The following is a 12,168-nucleotide window of genomic DNA, read 5'->3' as shown; positions in this document are numbered from 1 at the left end:
TAAATTTGGGTTTTACTTCCCTCGAAGACAGTTGCGATCCCCTATACTTGTGGGTTATCACCCACCCTGGCCGCGCCGCCATATGGTGACGGCCCCTCGGAGTCCCTCTTCCACTCGTTTTCGACCTGGGACTTTCCTTCTGTCGTGAAATTTTTTGCTATATAATTCCCCGGATCCCCAGAGGTCCGTATATCGTTTTCTCGTCGTGTTTTGTTTCGAGCTGTTTTCTGCCAGGATCTGTTTTTGATCTAGAAGTGCCATGGTCTCCAACAACAAGGGCAAAGAGCTTTCGGAGAAAGATATTCAAGATCCCGAGTTGAAAGAAGAAGTCAAGGAGGAAGTGAAGGAGATGTCATCAATAAAAATAGAGCGGCAAACTGTGGGGAGTAAGCCAATCTTGGTGGGATCGGTTAACACTGGATGTTCTTTTTCTCATAACTTGCAGGGACCTTTACCACCTGCTCCTATCCTCAACTCTTTCCCTGCTGTGGAGGAAGCATTACGGGTTACTGATGAGTTTTGTGATCAATACCGTGTTCTGAGAAGGGAAGTGGAGATATGATACGTCTCCGACGTATCGATAATTTCTTATGTTCCATGCCACATTATTGATGATATCTACATGTTTTATACTCATTATATGTCGTATTTATGCATTTTCCGGCACTAACCTATTAACGTGATGCCGAAGAGCCAGTTGCTGTTTTCTGCTGTTTTTGGTTTCAGAAATCCTAGTAAAGAAATATTCTCGGAATTGGACGAAATCAACGCCCCTGTAGGAATCAATGCACAGTTCACACAAGTGTTTGCTTCTTGAGGTGGAGAGAAATAGGTGAACTGACTCAACATAAAAGTAAAAGAAAGGTCCTTCAAAAAGGAAAGCATCGATTGCTATATTTGTGCTAGAGCTTTGGTTTTGAAAACATAAAGAGAGCATAAAAGTAAAATTTTGAGAGGTGTTTGTTGTCGTCAACGAATGGTAGTGGGCACTCTAACTACCTTATCAACCAGACTTTCAAGAGCGGCTCCCATGAAGGACGTTATCTCTACCAGCGAGGTAGATCATCCCTCTTCTCTTTTGTTTACACATGTACTTTAGTTTCATTATTTATGGATGACACTCCTCCCAACCTTTTGCTTACACAAGCCATGGCTAACCGAATCCTCGGGTGCCTTCCAACAATCACATACCATGAAGGAGTGTCTATTTGCAAAATTAAGTTGCTTACTGATGAATCAGAGCAAAACATGTGAAGAGAATTATTAATGCAAGTTAATTAATCGGAGCTGGGAACCCCATTGCCAACTCTTTTTGCAAAATTATTGGATAAGCGGATGAAGCCACTAGAGTAAATGACAAGATCGAAAGATAAAACACCACATACTTCCTCATGAGCTATAAAACATTGACACAAATCAGAGGTGATAAATTTTGAATTATTTAAAGGTAGCACTCAAGCAATTTACTTTGGAATGGTGGAGAAATACCATGTAGTAGGTAGGTATGGTGGACACAGATGGCATAGTGGTTGGCTCAAGGATTTTGGATGCATGAGAAGTATTCCCTCTCGATACAAGGCTTAGGATAGCAAGGTTATTTGAAACAAACACAAGGATGAACCGGTGCAGCAAAACTCACATAAAAGACATATTGAAAACATTATAAGATTCTACACCGTCTTCCTTGTTGTTCAAAACTCAATACTAGAAATTATCTAGACTTTAGAGAGACCAAATATGCAAACCAAATTTTAGCAAGCTCTAGGTGTATCTTCATTAATAGGTGCAAAGTATATGATGCAAGAGCTTAAACATGAGCACAACAATTGCCAAGTATTAAATTATTCAAGACATTTTACCAATTACTACATGTAGCATTTTCCGTTTCCAACCATATAAAAATGAACGAAGCGAGTTTTAACCTTCGCCATGAACACTAAAAGATAAAGCGAAGAACACATGTGTTCATATGAACCAGCGGAGCGTGTCTCTCTCCCACACAAGCCTGTATTTATTCAGAGAATGAAAATAACAAAACGAAAATAAAAGCACACAGATGCTCCAAGTAAAGTACATAAGATGTGATCGAATAAAAATATAGTTTCAAGAGAAGAAACCTGATAAGTTGTCGATGAAGAAGGGGATGCCTTGGGAATCCCCAAGCTTAGACGCTTGAGTTTTCTTGAAATATGCAGGGGTGAACCACGGGGGCATCCCCAAGCTTAGACTCTTCACTCTTCTTGATCATAGTATATCATCCTCCTCTCTTGACCCTTGAAAACTTCCTCCACACCAAACTCGAAACAAACTCATTAGAGGGTTAGTGCATAATTAAAAATTCACATGTTCAGAGGTGACACAATCATTCTTAACACTTCCGGACATTGCACAAAGCTACTTGGACATTAATGAAACAAAGAAATCCATCCAACATAGCAAAAGAGGCAATGCGAAATAAAAGGCAGAATCTGTCAAAACGGAACGGTCCGTAAAGACGAATTTTATTGAGGCACCAGACTTGCTCAAATGAAAATGCTCAAATTGAATGAAAGTTGCGTACATATCCGAGGATCACTCACGTAAATTGGCATAATTTTCTGAGTTACCTACAAAGAATTAGGCCCAGATTCGTGACAGCAAGAAATCTGTTTCTGTGCAGTAATTCAAATCTAGTATTGACTTTACTATCAAAGACTTTACTTGGCACAACAAATGCAATAAAATAAGATAAGGAGAGGTTGCTACAGTAGTAACAACTTCCAAGACACAAATATAAAATAGAGGTACTGTAGCAAAATAAACACATGGGTTATCTCCCAAGAAGTTCTTTCTTTATAGCCATTAAGATGGGCTCAGCAGTTTTAATGATGCACTCGCAAGAAATAGTAGTTGAAGCAAAAGAGAGCATCAAGAGGCAAATTCAAAACAAATTTAAGTCTAACATGCTTCCTATGCATAGGAATCTTGTACATAAACAAGTTCATGAAGAGCAAAGTAACAAGCATAGGAAGATAGAACAAGTGTAGCTTCAAAAATTTCAGCACATAGAGAGGCATTTTAGTAACATGAAAATTTCTACAACCATATTTTCCTCTCTCATAATAACTTTCAGTAGCATCATGAGCAAACTCAACAATATAACTATCACATAAAGCATTCTTATCATGAGTCTCATGCATAAAATTATTACTCTCCACATAGGCATAATCAATTTTATTAGTAATAGTGGGAGCAAATTCAACAAAGTAGCTATCATCAAATATAGGAGGCATATTGTAATCATAATCAAATTTATCCTCCATAACAGGTGGTACTAAAAGACTACTATCATTATAATCATCATAAATAGGAGGCAAAGTATCATCAAAGTAAATTTTCTCCTCAATGCTTGGGGGACTAAAAATATCATGCTCATCAAAGCTAGCTTCCCCAAGCTTAGAATTTTCCATATCATTAGCAACAATGGTGTTCAAAGCGTTCATACTAATATTACTACCAGCATGCAAATAAGATTCCATAGGTTTTTAATTTTCGCATCAAACCATCCATGTCTTAAATCAGGAAATAGAATAAGAAGCTCATTGTTGTCCATTATGCCAAACTAGTGTAAACAAGAAACAAAAAGATGCAATTGCAGGATCTAAAGGAAATAGCTTCGAGCACACACACAACGGCGCCGAGAAAAGTACTTTACCCGGGACCGGAGTATGAGAGCCTTTTACCTTTCCTCCCGGCAACGGCGCCGGAAAATAGCTTGATGTCTACGGGTGCTTCTATTCTTGTAGACAGTGTTGGGCCTCCAAGAGCAGAGGTTTGTAGAACGGCGAGCAAGTTTCCCTTAAGTGGATCACCCAAGGTTTATCGAACTCGGGGAGGAAGAGGTCAAAGATATCCCTCTCATGCAACCCTGCAACCACAAAGCAAGAAGTCTCTTGTGTCCCCAACACACCTAATAGGTGCACTAGTTCGGCGAAGAGATAGTGAAATACAGGTGGTATAAATAAGTATGAGCAGATGGCAACGGCACAAGAAAAGTGCTTTGCCCGGGACGAGTAAACAAGCAGTAGTAACGCGAGTAAAACGAGTAAACAAGCGATGATAGCGATATTTAGGAACAAGGCCTAGGGATTAGACTTTCACTAGCGGACACTCTCAACTTTGATCACATAACGAGAATAGATAAATGCATACTCTACACTCTTTTGTTGGATGATGAACACCATTGCGTAGGATTACACGAACCCTCAATGCCGGAGTTAACAAGCTCCACAATTCAATGTTCATATTTAAATAACCTTAGAGTGCATGAAAGATCAACACGACTAAACCAAGTACTAACATAGCATGCACACTGTCACCTTCACGCCACGAAAGGAGGAATAGATCACATCAATACTATCATAGCAATAGTTAACTTCATAATCTACAAGAGATCATAATCATAGCCTACGCCAAGTACTAACAAGGATGCACACACTGTCACCATTACACCGTGCAGGAGGAATAAACTACTTTAATAACATCACTAGAGTAGCACATGGATAAATTGTGATACAAAACACATTGCAATCATAAAGGGATATAAATAAGCACTTCACTATGCCATTCATAACGGTGAATAAGTATTACGTGAAATATAGCCTAAGAGACCCACACGGTGCACACACTCTGTCACCTTTACACACGTGGGACAAGGAGTCTCCCGGAGATCACATAAGTAAAACCCACTTGACTAGCACAATGACATCTAGATTACAAGCATCATCATATGAATCTCAATCATGTAAGGCAGCTCATGAGATTATTGTATTGAAGCACATAGGAGAGAGATTAACCACATAGCTACCGGTACAGCCCCGAGCCTCGATGGAGAACTACTCCCTCCTCATGGGAGACAATAGCGTTGATGGAGATGGCGGTGGTGTCGATGGAGGAGCCTTCCGGGGGCACTTCCCCGTCCCGGCGGCGTGCCGGAACAGAGACTCCTGTCCCCCAGATCTTGGCTTCGCGATGGCGGTGGCTCTGGAAGGTTTCTCGTACCGTGGCTTTTCCGTCTCGAGGTTTTAGGTCCAGGGGCTTTATATAGGCGAAGAGGCGGCGTCAGAAGGTCGAAGGGGCGCCGACACTATAGGGGGGCGCGGGGCCCCCCTTGGCCGCGCCGGCCTAGGGTTTGGTGGGCATGTGCCCCCTCTCTGGCGGTTCTCGTGTGTTCTGGATGCTTCCGGGCAAAATAGGAACCTGGGCGTTGATTTCGTCCAATTCCGAGAATATTTCGTTACTAGGATTTCGAAACCAAAAACAGCGAGAAAACATCAAGCGGCCTTTCGGCATCTCGTCAATAGGTTAGTTCCAGAAAACGCATAAATATGACATAAAATGTGCATATAACATGTAGATATCATCAATAATGTGGCATGGAACATAAGAAATTATCGATACGTCGGAGACGTATCAACGCCATCAACTCTTTGTTGAATATCATGTGAGTTGCTATGCATGTCCGTCTTGTCTGAAGTAAGGGAGATTTACCACTCATTTAATGGTTAGAGCATGCATAATGTTAGAGAAGAACATTGGGCCGCTAACTAAAGCCATGAATCATGGTGGAAGTTTCAGTTTTGGACAAATATCCTCAATCTCATATGAGAACATTAATTGTTGCTACATGCTTATGCATTAAAGAGGAGTCCATTATTTGTTGTCTATGTTGTCCCGGTATGGATGTCTAAGTTGAGAATAATCAAAAGCGGGAAATCCAATGCGAACTTTCTCCTTAGACCTTTGTACAGGCGGCATAGAGGTACCCCTTTGTGATACTTGGTTAAAACATGTGTATTGCGATGATAATCCCGGTAATCCGAGCTAATTAGGACAAGGTGCGGGCACTATTAGTATACTATGCATGAGGCTTGCAACTTGTAAGATATAATTTACATGATACATATGCTCTATTACTACCGTTGACAAAATTGTTTCATGTTTTCAAAACCAAAGCTCTAGCACAAATATAGCAATCGATGCTTTCCTCTTTGAAGGACCTTTCTTTTACTTTTATGTTGAGTCAGTTCACCTATCTCTCTCCACCTCAAGAATCAAACACTTGTGTGAACTGTGCATTGATTCTTACATACTTGCATATTGCATTTGTTATATTACTCTATGTTGAAAACTATCCATGAGATATACATGTTATAAGTTGAAAGCAACCGCTGAAACTTAATCTTCCTTTGTGTTGCTTCAATACCTTTACTATGAATTTATTGCTTTATGAGTTAACTCTTATGCAAGACTTATTGATGCTTGTCTTGAAAGTACTATTCATGAAAAGTCTTTGCTTTATGATAGAGTTGTTTACTCATGTCATTACCATTGTTTTGATCGCTGCATTCATTACATATGCTTACAATAGTATGATCAAGGTTATGATGGCATGTCACTCCAGAAATTATCTTTGTTATCGTTTACCTGCTCGGGACGAGCATGAACTAAGCTTGGGGATGCTGATACGTCTCCGACGTATCGATAATTTCTTATGTTCCATGCCACATTATTGATGATATCTACATGTTTTATACACATTATATGTCATATTTATGCATTTTCCGGAACTAACCTATTGACGAGATGCCGAAGGGCCAGTTCTTGTTTTCTGCTGTTTTTGGTTCCAGAAATCCTAGTAAGGAAATATTCTCGGAATCGGACGAAATCACTGCCCAGCATCCTATTTTTGGACGAAGCTTCCAGAACACCCGAGAGCCGCCAGAGGATGGCCCTGTGGGCCCCAGACGATAGGGTGGCGCGGCCCAGGCCTTGGCCGCGCCGCCCTAGTGTCTGGTGGCCCCAGACCCCCTCTGAGGCTGCCCTTCCGCCTACTTAAAGCCTCCGTCGCGAAAACCCTGACACGTTCGACGAAACCAGAGAAAACCTTCCAGAGCCGCCACCATCGCGAAGCCATGATCCGGGGACGGGAGTCTCCGTTCCGGCACGCCGCCGGGACGAGGAAGTGCCCCCGGAAGGCTCCTCCATCGACACCACCGCCATCTCCATCAACGCTGCTGTCTCCCATGAGGAGGGAGTAGTTCTCCATCGAGGCTCGGGGCTGTACTGGTAGCTATGTGGTTCATCTCTCTCCTATGTGCTTCAATACAATAATCTCATGAGCTGCCTTACATGATTGAGATTCATATGATGATGCTTGTAATCTAGATGTCATTATGCTAGTCAAGTGGATTTTACTTATGTGATCTCCGGAGACTCCTTGTCCCACGTGTGTAAAGGTGACAGTGTGTGCACCGTGTGGGTCTCTTAGGCTATATTTCACGGAATACTTATTCACTGTTATGAATGGCATAGTGAAGTGCTTATTTATATCTCTTTATGATTGCAATGTGTTTTGTATCACAATATATCCGTGTGCTACTCTAGTGATGTTATTAAAGTAGTTTATTCCTCCGCACGGTGTAATGGTGACGGTGTGTGCATCGTGTAGTACTTGGCATAGGCTATGATTGTGATCTCTTGTAGATTATGAAGTTAACTATTGCTATGATAGTATTGATGTGATCTATTCCTCCTTTCGTAGTGTGAAGGTGACTGTGTGCATTCTATGTTAGTACTTGGTTTTGTTATGTTGATCTGTCATGCACTCTAAGGTTATTTAAATATGAACATTGAATATTGTGGAGCTTGTTAACTCCGGCATTGAGGGTTCGTGTAATCCTACACAGTTAGTGGTGTTCATCATCCAATAAGAGGGTGTAGAGTCTAGCATCTATCTATTTATTCTGTTATGTGATCAATGTTGAGAGTGTCCACTAGTGAAAGTATGATCCCTAGGCCTTGTTCCTAAATACTTCTATCGCTGTTTGTTTACTGTTTTACTGCATCTTTACTTCCTGCAATATTACTACCATCAACTGCACGCCAGCAAGCACTTTTATGGCGCCGTTACTACTGCTCATATTCATTCATACCACCTGTATTTCACTATCTCTTCGCCGAACTAGTGCACCTATTAGGTGTGTTGGGGACACAAGAGACTTCTTGCTTTGTGGTTGCAGGGTTGCTTGAGAGGGATATCTTTGACCTCTTCCTCCCCGAGTTCGATAAACCTTGGGTGATCCACTTAAGGGAAAACTGCTGCTTGTTCTACAAACCTCTCGCTCTTGGAGGCCCAACACTCGTCTACGGGAATAGAAGCGTGCGTAGACATCGGTGACCCGGTCACATGCTTGCAAGCTAATTAGACGACATTCCACCGAGAGGGCCCGGAGTATATCTATCCAGTCATCGGGATGGACAAATCCCACTGTTGATCCATATGCCTCAACTCACACTTTCCGAATACTTAATCCCATCTCTATAACCACCCATTTACGCAATGGCGTTTGATGTAATCAAAGTACCCTTCCGGTGTAAGTGATTTACATGATCTCATGGTCGAAGGACTAGGTAACTATGTATCGAAAGCTTATAGCAAGTTGAACTTAATGACTTGATCTCATGCTACGCTTATTTGGGTGTATGTCCATTTGTTGCGGTCAGAAACCCACCGGCGGGCAGCGACTGGCAACACAGTAGAGCCGGGAACAACTAGGGCTGCGGCTGGCCCCAGTCCCTCAGAGCGACGGCCCGCAAAGCCTCCTGGTCACACGTCCGATGCTATCGCAAGGGCGTGCCACCTGACCTATACCTGGTCAGAAAGGTGTTGGATGATGCCTCGCTTAGTTTCCTGCATGGCATACACGTAAACATTAAATACGAGCCTCGATCGGCTCTCAGGTTATCTCGTGAATCGGCTCAAAGAGCCGATCCACCCATGATTCGTACAAGGTGTCCGAATATATGGTGGTCCTGCTTGATCAAGATAAAGCTAATGAGATCTACGACGATTTAGGGTTTTCACCGCATAATCGGATCATCCTACTCACGATTGGGCCTCGCGCTCACGCACGGTGACCGTAAGCCGATCCTAGACAGGGCCTAAAAACCAACACGAGGTTGATCCCCGGAACATCCTGTCTAGGGCTAGCAAACTTCACCCTACACGCCGCTGGATCCTCCAACCCTTTGTAAGGCCTAACTATTGCGGATATTAAACTAATCCTTGCAGAACAAGGAGCAACCGTAACGGATCGGATCTACTAAACTATGAGCAAGCGGGGTGCCGCCCCTACACCTAAGATAGGTGTAAGGGCGGCTAGATGTATAAGGGTTGCACTACGACAGCATATGATACGAAGAACAATGCAAACCCTAACACATCTAAGATAACTACGTTGCTCGCCATCAAAAAGGCTTCAACACGAGCAACGCATGAACAACGTGGGTAGGCTTGTGCTGCCTAGATCGCAAGATGCGATCTAGGCAGCATGGTGCTACCGGAGAAACCCTCGAGACGAAGGAGTTGGCGATGCGCCGAGATTTGTTTGTGTTGAACGTTGGTTGTTGTTTATTCCATAAACCCTAGATACATATTTATAGTCCAGCGGACTTTCTAACGTGGGAATAATCCCCACCGTGTACGATACAAACTCTAACTTTTAATCTACGATACAATCCACTATAATTAAAGATACACGGGCATGCTAGCCCAAAACCTTCGTGCAAGGCCGCTTCAGAGATCTTCCACGTGTAATCTTCCAAGCCCATCTTGATCGCGGCCCATCTCCTGATTTAGCCAAAATCTAGTGATAACACATGCCCCCCTGGTTTTGGTAATGGTAATTTCAAAACCACTCTGTTTTTCCTCCGAGGGGTCATGTCGTGGCAGAGCAGAACCGTCGCAGTATTTCCATCATGACAACTTGCCTTCCCAACTTCTCTCGCACGATTTGACGAGTTTTTGGCACCACCTCCTCGAAAACCGTTCGGACATTAAATCCCCACTTCTTTTATCCAACCGTACCGAACAGTTCTTCTCCTCATCCTTTCCGCATTAGCACTCCAAAAGCCCTTCTGCGCACCATGTCTTCTTCTTCCTCCGCCTCATCGGGACTTTCCCTCGAGTCCTCTTCCTCCCACGAGCCGACGCCGAACCGAACCCACAAGAGGTCCATGCGGCCAACACCCGCCGCGCCATAGAGGCCGGGGAGGAGCCAGACCATGACTTCTCCATCTGGTCCGAGGACGACAAGTCCTCGACGGACGGGGAGAGCGACCTCCGCTTCCTTGCCGACGGGGAATCGGAGGAGGAGAGCGATGACGATCGCTTCTCCTAGGATGACTTCACCTCCTCCGAGGAGGTGAAGGAGGAGGAAGAGGAGGAAGAGGACGACGAAGACAGCCCCTCCGACGAGCCGCCGGCCAAACGCCACTGCCCCTGGCCAGGGAATCTCAGTGACTACGACAGCGACGACGACGACGACGAGGAAGGACGAGGACAACGAAGGTCCCGCCGGTGGCCGCTACAGCAGCGACGACGAGCCCGCCGGGAGCAGCGCCGACAGCGGCGGCGAGGGTGACGACGAGGGCAGCGACGGCCCGTAGATAGGACCCTTAGCATAGGATCAGCAGTAGTAGACGGGGAAATGTATCCCCTTAATACTCCCTTTTGAGAGCAATCAGCTCTTCTATGTAAGAAATCTGGTTTATCAATGAAGAAATTCCCCAATTTGATTTTGCCGATTTCCTTTATGCCAATTTAGCCGATTTCCCTTTATGCTGATCCGCCGATCGTCACTTAGCCAATGCTTAATGAACCGATGACAACGCATCGGTCTCTCGTGACCCATTCTTCATCCCTTTGACGTTGGAGCGATCGTGAATTTGATCAATGCCCAAAAGCTGACGTTAACATATCAATCCTTCACGATCTATCTTTTGCCTTTTCCAACCGATGACTTTGAGCTCTGGCGGACACACTAGGCAGATCAACGCTCTTACGAGAGCCCCAGAACCACTGCTGAAACGACTTGATGCTGAAGTCGATACCTCTGGGTTTTCAGATATTCAGTGATACTCTTCGAACCTGCCCAATCCCCTTTAAAAAGGTTAAGATGGAGGGCTACCCGATGAAATCCCAATCGGCTTCTTAAGAACAGAAAATTCTACGCAATCAGTTGCCCCCCCGAGCCTCTATCAAGGCGAGTATAGCAGTGGGCTAACCAAACGTGTCGCCATCGGTTCCCAAGTCATGATGCAGAGCCCGCCGATTTCAACAAAATCGGCTCTCCAGAGCAGAGAACCTTCAGGGTGAGCTGCCCCCCGAGCTTCTTCAGTCCACTTCTCATGCCTTGCAGGTCAGACTGGCTCCTTTCCTTCGGTGGATCTGATGCAACCCACCCTTCATGCTGCTCTTGGCATTGTTCTTGAAGAGAGGATCTGAGCCATTAAACCACTCCATTGAGGAGTTTCTCCATTAGAGTCTCTCTTCGTGGCTCACTTCCTGCTCCACTGAACCCCTTGCTCATAACAGTTGTATCCCTTGAGTCGATGGCCATGCATCGGCTTTATATCCTTAAGTCGATGTCTGCTGCATCGGCTGTGCTTAAAAAATTTTGAATTTTTTACGGCCGATTCATGTATCGGGCCCCATACTTCAATACCCATCATCAAAGAATATCTTGGGCTGCTGGGCCTTTGAAAGATACTCCTCCTTTATATCCTCGTGTTTTATCCACCTAGGTGCCCCCCCGAGCCGATTCTATTAAGAGAATTGATGGTGTCGGCTCTTTAGGTATCCCTTGTTGGATCAAATGCTGAACCCAGGCAGAATGGATGGTGAAGATAATTTTGGCCGATTGCTGGAATCGGCCTCCACGTTGCTTGTTCGATGAAGGTTTTGTAATGTTCCTCCATAAACTTTTGGGGCCGATCCCCTGGATCGGCATCGCCACGTTCGTCCATCGATGTTCGCTTTTGTTACACGGTCAGGCCTGTGGATAAAACCAGCCTAACCCCATTCTTTGTCACATTGATGCGCTCGTAGTCGTCCAAATTGATGCCTGAGAGTGGCTCTTGGCCCGATGTCTCCCAAACGTCCATGCCGATTTGTTGAAATCTCGGCCGAATCATCCGCGTGGACGACTTCCACTTCATCTCCATCCCATCGTATTAGGCATTGATGCATCGTGGATGGAATGCAACGAGTTGGCGTGGATTCAATCTCTCCCTAGTAGGACAGCATAGGTACTCTTGCTTGTCGACAATAAAGAATGTCGTAGGGAC

The sequence above is a fragment of the Lolium rigidum genome, chromosome 5 (assembly GCF_022539505.1).
Source record: "Lolium rigidum isolate FL_2022 chromosome 5, APGP_CSIRO_Lrig_0.1, whole genome shotgun sequence".
NCBI lineage: Eukaryota > Viridiplantae > Streptophyta > Magnoliopsida > Poales > Poaceae > Lolium > Lolium rigidum.
Note: the sequence above shows the minus strand (reverse complement) of the source record.